The following is a 13,951-nucleotide window of genomic DNA, read 5'->3' on the forward strand; positions in this document are numbered from 1 at the left end:
GAAAATCGGGAAAGCCCTTGAATGAGGCAAAGTTATATAGAGCGATTTCTTTGCTACCAATGATATCAAAACTTTTTGCAAAATTTTTGTTGACAAGGCTGATACCCGTGATAGAAAATAAGAAATTCAAGAATCAGTTTGGTTTTAGAACAAAGCATGCAACAATTGACCAAGTACACAGAATAACAAATATTGTGGAAAAGGGCAATATGTTCTACAATATTTCTGGACGCGTTTGGCACGACGGTTTATTATTTAGACTTAATAAATTAATACCTTTTTTCCAAATCAAACAGGACGACGAGTATTCTATATTTAGAGAAATTAGCGCTGATGAGCCTGAAGGCAGTATTCTTTTTTATTCACAACTGACCATGAGATTGTTCTATAATATTAAAAATATAGAAGTAAAAAATATAGAAATAACTTTTGATAATCATTATAATTATTGAATAATGGGGGTAAACATACAGAAATAAATTTTTCAAATATATAAAAGATTTAGGAATAAACAAAATAATAATTTTATTTAAATATGTGTATGTACATATGTACGTAATAGAATTGAATACTTTAAAACTTTTCGTTCGAATATTAAGAAATGAAATATTTAGTATATCCGTACATACATTTTTGTTGAATATTATTTTTTAAAAACTTGCTGATGAAACGTAATACTCAAAATAATTACAAAAAATCTGATGTGGTCAGCACATAACCGACCGTAATGTGTGTTGTCTAGTTAAGTGGAAGTATTAGAGAATATTATAAATATGTCTGTTAAATACTTCTTTCCAATTTTTAGGACATGAGTAAGTTTATAGTTAAGATACCTAGAAAAATGTAAATTTGGCTTTTAGTAGAGTAGACTTGCTTTGTGCTACCGCGATTCCCCGAAATGCTAGCCAGTTAGTTTCGGTAACAACCAGAACTCAAATATCAAATTTCAAGAAATTCCATCAATTCGTTCCGTAAATATGGTGAAAAATCGGCCCGCAAATCAGTTTTCGAGTCCTGATCTTTCCAAAAAATTTATATGTTTATTTCTTTAGTACGAAGAATTTAAATATTAAATTTCAATGAAATCGGTTGATTATTTCTCTTTATATACACAAAAATGTATATTTAGCCCGAAGTAAACGTCCAGTTGCTGACGCCTGATTTCCTTCAAGGAGGTTTCGCGGACGTTGCAGCAAAGCTTACATATGAAACTTTAAGTAAATCGGTTGAATATTTTCTTCAAAATGGTCAAAAATGTTCAAATGTTCCGATAAAAAGTGCAGTTCCCGACGCCTGACAATTAAAGTTGATCAATGCTTGCCATGGTCGAAATAGACTTACATATAAAATTTCATCAAAATCAGTTCAGCCGAACTTGAGATACACGCGTGCACACATAGGCCGACAGACCGACAGGTTGCTCAAAATAGTTTATTTACACTCCCCTACCATGGAGAATTGCATTCCCACCAAAAACTAAATATGTAAAATTTTTTGGCATCACATAACCTACCTATTATTTACCCAATACGGTTGGTAACGAAGCATTAGTATTCAGATATCACAAAACATCTGATACAAGTTTATGTGTTTGATTTAAGCTTATTCCGATTTTTCAAATATTTTTTTGTTTGTGTTTCTGAAAGTATAGAGTAGTTTATAAAAGAAAGACGTGCTTTTGTTATACAAAAATTGTTACAAAAAACCTTAAAATAACGCTATTTGGGGGATAAAAAGTGCCAATGTCAGATTTTTCTGGACCGTACTCGCAAAACCATGTCTCTAGCTCTTCTAAAAATACTGGTACCTTTCACACATCAGAGGTGGCTGTATATATAACAAAAATAATTTAACATAGGATGCTCTATGTTTGGTATACGAAATGTGAATAAAATAAAGAATTCGAAAGATAAATTTAAGGTACTGAGTAGCCTAGTCGGTAGCGTGGTAGTCTGATAACCAGAAGGTCTAATGAATCGATGCTTGCTGGAGTACGTATTTTTCTTTTTCGTATTATTTTTTTTTTGATCTGATTATTTTAATTTTGATCTGATTATACATATATTTTTTTTTGTTTTAATAACAGATAAACATTTTTATAAAAGTCTCAGAAAAATTTGCAAAAATATATTGTTGTATTAATTTAAAAAAAATCTCCAAAAATTTTAAGTGCATATGTACATATGTAAATAAGCATGTATGTATATTTTTTTAAGCTTTCTCACGAAACATAATAGTCAAAACTATGGACAAACATATAAAATAAATTTTAAACACAAAATTATAGAATTATGTGGGTATATATGTAGAAACTAGTCGTGTGTGCTTGCATTGCAAACCTTGCAAGTATAATGTATGTAGTTTTGAAATTGTGTTTCATTCTGTGTCTGAGATACTTTAAGTTTACTTTCTTTTTTCAAAAATATACCCGTAATATACGTATAGATATGTTTTTTTTTCTAACATTTTATAACATAAAACTAAAAATAGGAAATGCTCTTAAAAATAATTGCGAAAAACTACGTTGTTAAATATAATATCTTTTTAGTAATTAATTTTGAAAATAAGCACTTTAAGCGATAAATTAATAATTCGCTACTAAAATCCATGCACGTATGTATTTGGATTTTATAATTTATCCTAATACAATTTTAATATAAATGCAATTAGTTAATACTAATAATATATAGGGTAATGCGTATAGCATACAATTTCTATGGTTCGAACCTGGGTATTTTTTGCATAGAATAGACTTTTTGCATTTAATTTTTCGAAAAATTAAAAAAGTTTTACCCTTACAAATCAATTTCAGCGAGTTTCTGTTCTAAATATTTTTTTTAAAATACCCTATTTGTAAAAAGTTTAATGCAATAGAATAACACTTTCTTATAAAATTTTGTCCTAAAAATATATTGTCAAGAAATTTAATATACACTTATGTTTTGCTCACTAATACATTTTACAGCATATCGCGAAAAGAATAAATAACTAAATGCGTAAGTACATACTTATTATAAAACAATGTAGATTTTATTAAATCTTTACAATTTTCTTAAGAAAGTATTAACTTTTTGCTATAACTCATACTTCCAAATATGAATTTACATAAAATATTTGTACTTGCAAAAGTAAATAAAAATTACCTCTACAGGATGTAGTACCATTTTGTAAAAAGTGATCTAAAAGCATATTTTGAGGGAGTGAAGGGGAAAGGTGGGTAGAATTAATGCTTTTTCTGGGACGCTAGAGGCAAAACCCTATCTAATGCCTTATATCCCATGTCTCTAGCCTTCCTAGAAGGTGAAGGGGGAGGGCGGGTTGAATTCTTGCTCTTTCTGGTCCCTAGAGGCAAAACTCTACCTAATGCCTTTTTTCCCATGTCTCTAGCCCTTCTAGAAGTACCCGTACTTTTTACCACCTGAGAAGTAGCTATATATATACATATAATGTAAAATAAGATGGTTTTGGAAGAATTATACGAAATATGAATAAAATATAGAATTATAAAGGGAAATTCAAGGTACTGCGTAGCCTAGTGGGTAGTCTGATAGCCAGAAGGTTATTGGATCAATGGTTGCCTGGATGGTGTCATATTTTTCTTTTTTTGGATTATTTTAAAAATATTTTTTTATTTTGTTTAAATTTTTTGTTTTATTTTTTTGTTAATATATAACAGATAAATATTATTATAAAAATTTAAAAAAAATTTCCAAAAAAAAATTGTTACAATAGTTAAGTACTTAAATATGTATGTATATATTTTTTTAAAGCTTCCTAATTAATTTTTTTAAGCTTTCTATATGAATTGAATAATATTCAAAACTCTAGAATATATAGAAATAAATTTTAAACGCATAATAATTATATCATGGGGGTAAACATACAAAAATTAATTTCTCAATTAAAAAAAAGGTTTAGTCAAAAACAAAATAATTTTATTCAAATATGTATGTATGTATATATGAATATATGTATATATGTATATATGAATGTTTTAAAATTGAAGATTTTAATATTTTTCGTTCCAACATATGAACGTATGTACATGTGAATGTATTAGAATGGAAAATTTTGAAATTTTGCTGTTGGGACAATTAGAAATAAAATTATTAATACAAACACACATAATTATGAATGTATACCTATTTTTTTAAAACTGCGGGTGAACATATAGAAATAAGTTTCTCAAATAAAGAAAAGGTTTAGATTAATATAAAATAATAATTGTATTCAAATATATGTATGTACATATGAATGTAGTTTTTCAAATAAAGAAAAGGTTTAGGCAAAAACAAAATAATAATTTTATTCAAATATATGTATGTACATATGAATGTATTAAAATTTAGCATTTTACAGTTTTTCGTTTGGAAGTTCCAAATTGGAACAATAATAATAAAATTCTAACTACATACGTACATATATAGAGTTATATATAATAAAATATAGAGTTATAAAAGGAAATTTAAGGTATTGCGTAGCCTGGTGGGTAGCGTGGTAGTCTGACAAGCAGAAGCTTATTGGATCAGCGCTTGCCTGGATATTGTCGTATTTTCCTTTTATTTGGATTATTTAAAATTTTTTTTTTTATTTTGTTTATATTTTTTGTTTTATTTTCTTTTAATATATAACAAATAAATATTATTATAAAAGTTTAAAGAAAATTTCCAAAAAAATTTGGTATAATAGTTTGGAAATATTCGCAAAAATTTTAAGTATATAAATATTTATGTATGTTTTTTTTAAAGCTTCCAAACTAATTTTTTTTTAAGCTTTCTTTATGAATTGAATAATATTCAAAACTGTGGTTTGGCATATAAAAATAAATTTTAAACACTTAATTTTTAAATTAAGGGGGTAAACATGAAAAATTAATTTTTCAAATTAAGAAATGGTTTAGACAAAAACAAAATAATAATTTTATTCAAATCCATCTATGTACATATTAGAATATCTATGTACATATTAGAGTTTATTAGAATTTAGCATTTTACAGTTTTTCGCTTGAACAATAAAAATAAAATTTTAAGTACATATGTACATAAATATGTTTCCTTATATGCAGGTCGTCTGGGTATCTTCGCCTATATTTTAAGAACGAATCTTAACAGCTTATAAAATCTCTGCATTCATCCACTCATTTTTCCGCCTGCAATTCAATAATAAGAGAGATAAATCAAATCCAAAGTAATAAGAAAGATTAATCAAATCCGTGATGAAGTGATATTTGTTTTGGAAGTAGTGTCAGTAATTCAGTTTGATCCAATCCTCGTAGCATAGTCCTAAGAAATATTATTCAAAATAAGGAACCCATTGACCAGCAACATATTTGGAAAATCCCTAACATCATTTGAATTCTGATCTAAATAATTAGTACTAAAATTACCCAACATAATTACCGGACTATATCTTTATGTTGTCATATCAATCCTTGTTGAAAAATCAACCACGTGGTTGTAGTACGAATAACATCCTTCTGGATGAAGGTTTAATCTATTAACTTTACCACTAAAAAATTTTATACCTCGTGTACCTCCTCAAAATTCTTTATAGTTAAAAATCCGTTAATGTTTTTTTCACTCATTTGGAAAGCGACGAACATGTAGTTGAAGTTTTTAAACTATTGCTTCTCCAATATACACATTGAATCTAGTAACCAAACAACTCTCAAATAAAATGCCTTAAGAAAATAACCTTCCAAAGTGCGTTAAACATGCGGTTGAAGAAAAATATTGAAAAATGTGAAATAATTGTTTCAAAAAACATGAAATAATCAAAATTGAAAACAAAAATATTCATTTTAGTTAAATATCTAAGCTGATAAAAGAATAAACATCTAAAGTTAGAGTAAATTATTTCAATAATCATTTAATGCCAATATTTAAATAGCTATGAAAGAGTATAATAAGAAAGTAATAAACATTACAATTTTTTAATGAAGTACATAATAATGCGTTAAGATTTAAAGAAGAATTTCCCTATTATTTGAAATGTATTTTTTGAACATAAACAGATGTATTTTATCTTTTGTTTACTATAAAATACTTGAAATAGATTTTGATTTTGATTCTAAAAAAATAAAGTTGAGTAAAACCAATGGTTTGTATTGTAGCACTTTTCCCTTCAGCAAATGAAAATACTGCTTTGCAAAACAATCGATGTGTACCTATTAAAATTATTTTTTTAAAACACTTTTCCAAAAATTTTTTGAAAAAAAGTGCTTATTAGTTTCACTCTGTCCGTCTGTCCATACGTCCGTCCGTCCGTCGACATGTTTACAAACCTTCTACACCCTTGAAGATAGAAAGCTGAAATTTTATACGTGCATAAATCTTTACTAGAAACTTATTTCTGTATAACAAAATTTTTACCTATTATCTATGTTATATCTCGCCAAAACCCTAAAAATGGCCTTTTTTAACTATTTGTTGCAATGAAGCCATGTGCATTTTTCAAATTTTGCAAACGCAAAAAGGCAGTGGCTTTTTTCTCCTATCGTGGCATACTACAGTTAGACTTTAAAAAAAACAAAATAACTGTTCAAATTTACCGTTATCTAAAATCCGTTTTTTCCAAATTTTTGATGTCGTTCTTCTTCTACACCCCAGGTTATAGGAGCCTGAAATTTAGCTTGTAGATGCTAATAAATAGTTTATTTCGTTAGAAGAAAATTTTCTGCCACCTCCACCCAGTCTTAACTTATCGTCTTATTTATAAAATTTGAATTTTTGGCGCTTTATATTTTCGAAACCGCAAGCTTTTTCAAATTTATAGAAACGCAAAAAGCTAACGGTAAATTCCGTGACATTAAAAAATATAATTATTTTTCTTAACTCACGAAATTAGCCCTTAATATCGAGCATTATGTTAAGACCTCTTCAAATTAATTTTTGCTTTATTTCAAAGACTGCATAAATCGTTCATCCCAAATGTATGCAATCCAAAAAATTGTTTCGTATATGAAAGAAAATATTTTTAATAGTGTGGTTTATATACTAGACTGTGTTTAAAAGTAGTATTTTCACGAATTGTTTTTTTTTTTTTATTTATTTACACCAAACAAGGTGCTAACATAATTTATATTAATTTAAAAAAAAATTATTACATACAAAATACAAAAAAAAATTGCTTATACTTAATACAGGAAACAAGAAAAAAAAATATTACTAATATTTAACCTACAAACAATAAATACATAACTGCTGATGCAGCAAAATTAGAAATTTTAAGTATAACGAACAAAAGTGAATCAAAAGAAAAAGCATAAATTATAACAAAGTACAATATGGTGTAATATGATATTACAAAAAATTTACGAAAAAAAGTCAAAAATGTTTCTACTTATGACAATAAAATAAACTATAATTAGGTCAATGAATTACTTAAAAATTGTGGTAGGTTATGGTTAGTATAAAGTGTCAAGAATTTTTTTTTTGAAAGTGTTCTTGGAATATGTTGGTGAAAGAAGATAGCTAAAACGATTGAATACAGTACAACACCTATTAATAGGCTCATTTTCACCATATTCAGTTCTATGTGTCTGTTCTTTTAGAAATTTAGTGTGTCTAGTAGGCCTGACGTCATTATTGATAATCATTTTTCTTTTAATGAATTCGACATTTATAACGCCGGATATAACGTCAAACGTGAAACACGAAGAAAGCATAGAACGGCGAGACTCAAGGCTAATCATATTTAGGGACTGCAGCCTAACTTTGTAGGAAGGGATATTGTGAAAGTTATGTGGATCGTAAAGATTTCTTAAAGCAAAAAGGAGAAATTGTTTTTGGACGGATTGAATTCTATTACTATATGTTACAAAAGCGGGATCCCAAATAATACTGCCGTATTCTAAAATAGAACGAACTAGAGAACAATAAAGTGATTTTGTAACACAGATATTGTTAAATTCTCTGGCTCTACGCTTTATGAATCCCAGCATTTTGTTTGCTTTGGAAATCATATAATCATAATGCGCATTAAAATTTAATTTGCTATCTAGAATGATACCTAAGTCAGTTATTTGGTCGACGCGTTCTAAGGTGGAGTTTTGAAGAGAATAATTTTGGTAAACGATTGAACGCTTTCGTGAAAAGCTGATAATATAACATTTTTTAACATTAAGGTCTAATTTATTAGCACTGCACCAGTTATCAAGAAGTACTAATTTCGTTTGTAGGTAGTTAGTATCAGATATATCATTTATAACGTGGTACATTTTTAAATCATCAGCGTAGGTTAGATGAGAAATACCCGATAGACAATGAGAGAGGTCAGAAATAAAGACATTAAAAAGAACAGGGCCTAGATGACTTCCTTGAGGAACACCGGAATGAACGCGAATAGGTTTAGATTTAATCCCCTGGAGTTTAACGAATTGGGTTCTCCTCGAGAAGTGAGATTTGAGCCAACCTAGTAGAGGGAATTTAAAACCAAAATTAACTAGTTTACGCTCCAAGGTATTGTGATCGATACGGTCAAAAGCTTTACTGAAATCCGTATATATCGTATCAACTTGAAAACCTTTTTCTATTAATGAAAGAACGTCAGATGTGAAAACTGTAAGATTTGAGGTTGTCGAGCGACCAGTTCTAAAACCATATTGCTCGTTATTTAATAATGGATTGATGACCGGCGCAAGTATATTAGTAACTAATTTTTCAAATAATTTTGGGATAGCAAACTGAATAGCAATACCTCTGTAGTTTTCTATCGCTGTTTTGTCACCTTTTTTGTGAATTGGTATCAGATACGAATTTTTCCAAGCTGATGGAAAAATTCCGGTGGATATAGATCTGTTAAATATTGAGTTAAGAGGGTTTGACAAGGTGTAGCGACAATTGTAAAGAAATATTGGTGGCAGAAGGTCAGAACCAGATCCCTTCTTAACGTCTAGGCTACTGATGCCCTGAAAAACATTTTCTACGGATAAATGAAAGTATTCGAAAAGCGGGTTGCTATTATTAACAAGGGGTGCAGGATTGAAATTAACATTATTAGAGGTTAACTCAGGGCGATAAATTTGCTGGAAGTTGTCAGCAAAAAAGTTACAAATTTCCGTTGGAGATGAAGACATTTTGCCATTCATACACATCGAAATCGAGTAACCTGATGATTTACGTTTAGTGTTAACGAAGTCGAAAAACTTCTTAGGATTGCTCATTATTGAGTTACCGATATTTTGGACATAATTATCATATGCTTCGTTTGCCTTAATCTTAAATTCATTCGCCAACTCATTATAATCATTTATAAGTGAGTTGTTGTCATTACCAGAGTGCTTAATTTTATGGTACAATTTATTTCTCCAGTTGCGTAAATGTCTTAAATTACGGTCTAACCAAGGTTCTTTTAATTTGTCTTTTCTACGGATTTTCGGAACATGGTTGTCAATTATTTCAAAGATAATGGAATAAAAATCATAGATAATATTATCTAAATTATGCTGCTCCAACAACGTTTCCCAATCAATTATACTAAGGGCATAATTGATACCGTGGTAATCAGCGTTCATAAAATCATATACGATTTCGTTACTGTAAGTATTTGAGAACTTATGGTTGGAATTGGGTAGTTCTAAAACTAACGCGTTGTGATGGATTGAGTTTCGGAAAAGATTTTCTTCGTCAGTATTTTCACGAATGAAGGGAAAAGTGTTACAATACAAACCATTGGTTTGACCCAACATTATTGTTTCTATTTTTGTAACTGTTTGAGGACAAAATTTTGCATAAATAGGTTAAGAATTTTTAAATAAAGTGGAGTAACATTTAAACATTAAAACTTTATTGTTCTAATTCAAACTCTTATTTTCAGCAATAATATTGCATTGAATTGGTTATACACTAATTTACCTTGCAATATTATTCAAATTAAGAATTTCAGGGAATCTTTTGTTGCTACAATAGAAGATTCAACCTTGCCGGTTTAATAAGTAATTAAAAGACAAATAATCCTGTATTTAATTAGTGATACACTAATTTATTCTTCAGTATTATATAAAAACAGTCAAGGACCTATTTTTATATCCATACGAACTTAGGTTGGAAGGGTATACTAAATTTGCCTTACCGCTTTTAAAGCTGAGAAATAATGGTCTGAGATTAGACTCAAGTGTATATTTTTGATTAGTGTCGAATTCTAAGTCGATTTAGCTTTGTTTGTCCGTCCATTCGTCCCAACGGTAGCTCAAAAATTAATGTAGCTAAGTTCACCAAATTTTCACAAATGACTTATTATAGGTGGATATTTGGATGTGATCGGGCTACTTGTTCGGGTAGCTGCGATACAACTTCAAAATTTATTTGACTATATCTTAAAAACTACAAAAGTTGCGGTATTAAAATTTCTTAAAAACTAATATGTCAGTAGCGTCTATGTGTTTGATAAAAGTCGTTGAAATTGCTTGGTTTGTCTGTCATATCTTGGAAAATATTTAAAAGAAGTACTGAAATTTTGCATAAACTAATATGGTAATACGATAACTTAAAATCATAGTTTGTCCCATAGTCAACTATTGCATATTTACGCGATGTCCCATACGATAACATTCGTACGGGTATCACATAGTTGATACGGTCAACTCTCTTTTTTCTTGTTTAAATGTAAAGTAACAGGAAATTTGTTCATAGTGGTGACCCATATGTTATCAACCAAGACAAGATTATCAAGCAGCATCATATCAATAGAAGTTAAAGTAGTAGTTGTAATATTAAAAACAAGTTAGACCATCGAAGGAAGTTCTTGAACGTGCTTCAAGAATTGCAAATAAAGGACAAACTAACAAACAACCAGATAGTTCTTTCCAAAAAATTAAAAGAGGTAAGCTCAGCATACGATGGCTTATCCGAAGAAAGGAAAACATTAAAACTTTTGAAAGACAGACAGTGTAAAATAGATGAAATTTGGAAGAATTATGAGAAAAATGATAATACAATAAGAAGTGGATTTGGCGAAATGTTGCAGCATCTGAACTTCGTTCAACATCATCATTACAAAACGCAGAAGTTGTAAAGAAATCATCAAACAAGAGTTGATCAAAGAAAAGAAAAGCTTAATTGAACAAGAAGAACAGCAAGTGATGAAGAAATTCAAGCTGGACCTAGCAAGGAAGTTTCAGACTTAATAAAATTTTGCGAAAGAAGTGAGTCTTCTTTCGTAAATACATTAACGAATATTTTGTTAGAAGTTCAATTCAAAGAATATTACGAGGCTAGTTTGAATTTACTAGAAAACAATTTTAATAAAGTTCAAGAAAATTTTTTTTCTACTAGGTGAAAAGACGAAAAAGGACAGTGCTACCTGCATTTTTCCTTCGACAGTGGGGAGCGTGAATCGTAAAAGATAACCTAAACTCTGAACAGATAAAACTGGTCCTACAGACCAACAATTACCCCTGCGCTAACTTGGTCTTTTCATACAGGAATTAAACACCTTCCATAAGGAAATTGGTATTCTGTGTTAAATCGAAAGGTCTTGTTCGTTCAAGTCTTTTAGTCATAACGCCATTCTCCAGCAACCTAGTTGCTTCTATGTTTACACGCTGTTCCAAACGAGCCCTATGCTTTGTAGCACAACTCCTACTTCATCCACAACCAAAAGAATTCCTAAGTCCCTGTGGATATCACTGTTACGTATATACCATGGCGCATTTACCGTGTCCCGTAGAAGTTTTTTCTGGAAGATTTGTTTAATGATTTGGTTATAAATCAATATTTTATTATCAATTGCCAAATTGGACTTACGACCTAGGAGCCAATAAATTTTTCTATATTTATTGTCTAATTTTATGTGTTTCTTATTTATATGCTATTCCACATTAGCTTCACATCTAAAGTCATTCCCACAAATTTTGCTGAGTTATGGATCGCTACGTTCGTTCCACTTAAGATAATTTGTGGTGGATTCACCATTTTTCGTTTGGTGAAGTTTATGTGAACCGATTTTGCTTCATTCCACTTCACCGTCCAATCTTTTGTCCACTGGCTTATTTTGTTACTTGCATCCTGTAATTTTTTTGTCGGATCGTCAATGTCCGATTCTACTGCCAATATTGCAGTGTCGTCTGCAAAGGTGGCTACCGTAACATTTTCTATTTGTGATAGATCACTCGTGTAAAGCAAGTATAAGGTTGGGCCCAATATACTGCCTTGAGACATACCTGCTGTTATTTTTCTTAGAGTGGACTATTCAACGTCTTATTTAATTCTAAATAATCCATCAGCTAAGTAAGATTCCAAAATTGCTACAAAAGGTGATGGTGTCCTTGGTTTCCTTCGTAGCCGACAAGTTCTTTATATAATTTTCATATGTTGCCGATTTAAAAACTTTCCGATTCAAATTCTTGGACTTTTCTTTTAAGCACATGGGATAGTCTGTTTAAAACAGTTTTATCATCAGGGTATCTTCTCTTTTCAGCTAATAAATCAGTTATTTATTAAGGATATCTATTTGTTATGCCTGCCCAATCCGTAGTGTTATTTGTCAAAGTGGGTTTATATGTTCCAGTTATATTTTCATTTAGTTTTAACATGACAGCAGAGTGATTTGAATTAAAATCATAATTATCTTCAAGGCTTAGAAAGTTTTCTGATATTTTTGGTTATAAAAAAGTCAAAAACATCAGCAATCTTGTTAGTGTTAGTAGGTCCTAGTTCTTTTTTTTTTTTTTTTTTTTTTTTTTTTTCATTTCATTTATTTTACATTTCCATCTTACAACCATGTATTATTCAGTAACATAAAACTGTATACAATAATATACAAATTGGGAAAATAAAATAAGTTATAAGTCATTCTTTTGTTATTATCATTTAACAAGTTTCGAATGATATTTTTTAATATTCAAAACTAAAATTTAATTAATTAATTATGTGGGGTAACTAATAAACCATCTTAATAAAATAAAAAAAATATATTTAACTATATCAAAAAAAAGAATTTAATAATAACAGTATATAAAATAAAAATAAAAATGAAAAAAAATTAAAAATAGAATAGAAATTGAAGTGTAGAAAGCAATTAAAATCTATTTAAGAATATCGACTAAACCTAATAGAGATCTAGAATTACAAAATACAAAAGCTAAAGAACCAGACTAAAAGCAAATTCCTCTATACGTTCTAAATCAAAACTAACAAGGAATTGTCTTGAGTGTCTCAAAAACAATACAATATTTGATTCCTGTCTCATATAAATAGGTAAACGATTGAAAATTCTAGGCGCCACACTATCATAAAAATGAGAAAAATGAGATGTGCGTGCTCTTGGTTCAACAACGACATTCAAATTATTAACTCTTAAATTATAATCGGAAATGAATCGTTGAGTCGAGTACCCACATCTCAAGAAGAATATTTTCAAACACTTATATAAATATAAATGACGAAGCGGCAAAATATTTAAAGTTAAAAAAAATGGGAAACTATGCTCACGCCTATTTTTCCTTAGAATCAATCTCACAGCATGCTTCTGGGAGATCAATAAAGGATAAATTTTATTGAAATAACATCCGCCCCAACAAACAATAGCATACTGCAATTTTGAATCAAATAAAGCATAGTAAAACATCCTCAAAACCTTGGTAGAACAATAAAAATTCAAATTGTAAAGATTTCTTAATTCATAAAATATTTCTTTAAATAATTACAATGATTTGACCAATTTAATCTATTATCCAAAAAAAGACCCAGGTATTTAAATTCACTAACCCAATCAATTACAAAGCAACCATCACTACAAGATCTGGACTCATCATAAGAACAGACTTCAAAATTATTCAAAAGTGGAAATTTATCACAAATCGGGGAGTGATATTTGACAAGACAATCCGATGGTAAATAGCCACTAAAGCCAAAATGCATTACTTTAGTTTTATTACTTTTAACTAGCTCATTGTCAAATAACCACTTCCTAACAAGATCCAGATCATGATTCATGTCCACAACTACATTGA

This window comes from Condylostylus longicornis, unplaced genomic scaffold (genome assembly GCF_029603195.1).
Source record: "Condylostylus longicornis isolate FDR11 unplaced genomic scaffold, ASM2960319v2 ptg000175l, whole genome shotgun sequence".
Taxonomy (NCBI): domain Eukaryota; kingdom Metazoa; phylum Arthropoda; class Insecta; order Diptera; family Dolichopodidae; genus Condylostylus; species Condylostylus longicornis.